We start from the raw sequence: 2,500 nt of genomic DNA, 5'->3' as shown, positions 1-2,500 counted from the left end.
CAGCGGTCTCTTTTACCGAACCGCTAAGTTACGGGGAGGTAACCACACCAGCATCGGTTGTCAAGCGATGTTGAGGGGGACAAAGACAGACACACACACACAAATATATGTACATATATAGACGGGCTTCTTTCAGTTTGCGTCTACCAAATCCACTCAGAAGGCTTTGGTCGGCCCGAGGTTGTAGTAGAAGACACTTGCTCAAGGTGCCACGCAGTGGGACTGAACCCGGAACCATGTAATTGGTAAGCAAGCTACTTACCACACAGCCACACCTGTGCCTATTATTAAATATGAACTAAAATCTGAAAGTATTATTTGTAGTTGTTTTGTGAAATAGTTTATAACGTAAAATATTATAGCATAGGTAGTGGAAAGTTTTTTTCTTTTTTCTTTTTATTCTATTGAATTTAATAATAATAATAATAAGTACTTTGTATATTTTATCAATGATTGAAATATTAGTTCTAGAATAAATTAATTTACTTATATAATAAGTTTAAAATATTTGTGAATATATTGTTGAAATATATACAAAATACTATTGCAGGGTTGTGGCTGCAACGTTGTTGATATAAGATATATTATAAGTCTATACATGTTTTGTATAGCGTTTAGTACATAGTTAGTATCTGATCAAATTAGATGTTTATTTAATTAATAAAATTAATATATAATATATTTAATTAATAAATATAGATTAAATTATAGTAATTTAGCTTAACTTAAGTATATGATTTATTTTAAGTATTTTCACTTTAATTAATTCGACTCTTATATTTTTCCAGTAAAGATATACTATATTTTGTTAATATTCTCAAAGCTAAAATATATCTTCATAGATAAAACACATTTTTATATCTGTTTACTCTATTTTTTTACCTTAGGTTTTTAACATGATAAACGTATTATAAACATCTGGTCCTACTTTTTAAGTTTCATATTTAGTTCACGGAGTTTCTTCTATAAGCAGAAATCATGATTTTATTTCTTTAAGAAAGATTGTTTAATTCTATTTGATTATTTATTAAAAATATGTATATATTTAAACTATTATTGTTATTATAGTTGACCTGAGGAGTGACTATACTTTTAAATTATATCACTTTTGGATTCAATTTAAATTTAATTGTAATTCGAATTGAAGTTATAGCCACGAAACGTACGCAGTCTTTTTACCTATTATATAATGTTTATTGATTTTTTGTACTTTTGTGAACTAGATATATGCTTTATAATATATTTCATAAACCATGAAATGGTTTATGTCTAACATTGTTTGAATTATCTAATAGTGGTTTTTCTCTAATTTATATATATATTTATAAATATATATACATGTTCACGCAAGCACGCACATGCACTCACACGATCACACACTCACACACATATATGCACATATCTATGTTCATATGTTCATACATGCATTTAGACAGAATTTAAGGAAAAGAAGATTAGTTCACAAATAGAAGGACAAGAATAACATACAAATAAAAAGCAAATAGAGAACATAACTTGGAAAAAGAACAAACGCAATAATTGTTGTGAATAATGTTTCTTCTTGGACTTTATTATTAATATTATTAATATTATCATTATTATTATTATCATTATTATTATTGTTGTTGTTGTTGTTGTTGTTGTTTTGTTAATAAGTAAACAATATTTTGAACAAAGCAGTCTGAAAAATATAAAATAAAATACTGAATCAATAAAGGAACAATATACATACATGCATGTGTATTTGTATGTATGCATGTATGTACATATATACATGTGTGTGTGTATTTATGTATAAATTCATAAATATATATACATCCATATATATATGTACATATATATATGCCATATATATATATACACACACAAAGACAGACACTCACACACACATATATATATATATATATAAATGCATACATGTATACGCACATATATTTATATGTCCTATATTATGTCATATTATATAATATATATATATGTGTATGTGTGTGTGTGTGTGTGTGTGAGTAGTTATGTTTGTATTTGTATAACAAAATCACCGTGAGTACAAGCTGCTTTCTTTTGTATAAAACAACAAACCCCATCAATGCACACTCAGAGAGAGAGTGTCAAAGACTGTAGTGTACACATACACACATATATATGCATATATATATAAATGTACATATACATACATACATACATACATACATATATATGCATATATATATATATATATATATATATATATAAATATACGTATACATACATACACACACACATACATACATACATACATACATACATACATACATACATACATACATACATACATACATACATACATACATATATATATATATTTCTTTACTACCCACAAGGGGCTAAACATAGAGGGGACAAACAAGGACGGACAAACGGATTAAGTCGATTACATCGACCCAGTGCGTAACTGGAACTTAATTTATCGACCCCGAAAGGATGAAAAGCAAAGTCGACCTCGGCGGAATTTGAACTCAGA

The sequence above is a fragment of the Octopus sinensis genome, linkage group LG10 (assembly GCF_006345805.1).
Source record: "Octopus sinensis linkage group LG10, ASM634580v1, whole genome shotgun sequence".
In the NCBI taxonomy this organism is placed as follows: domain Eukaryota; kingdom Metazoa; phylum Mollusca; class Cephalopoda; order Octopoda; family Octopodidae; genus Octopus; species Octopus sinensis.
This window is presented reverse-complemented; position numbering follows the sequence as displayed.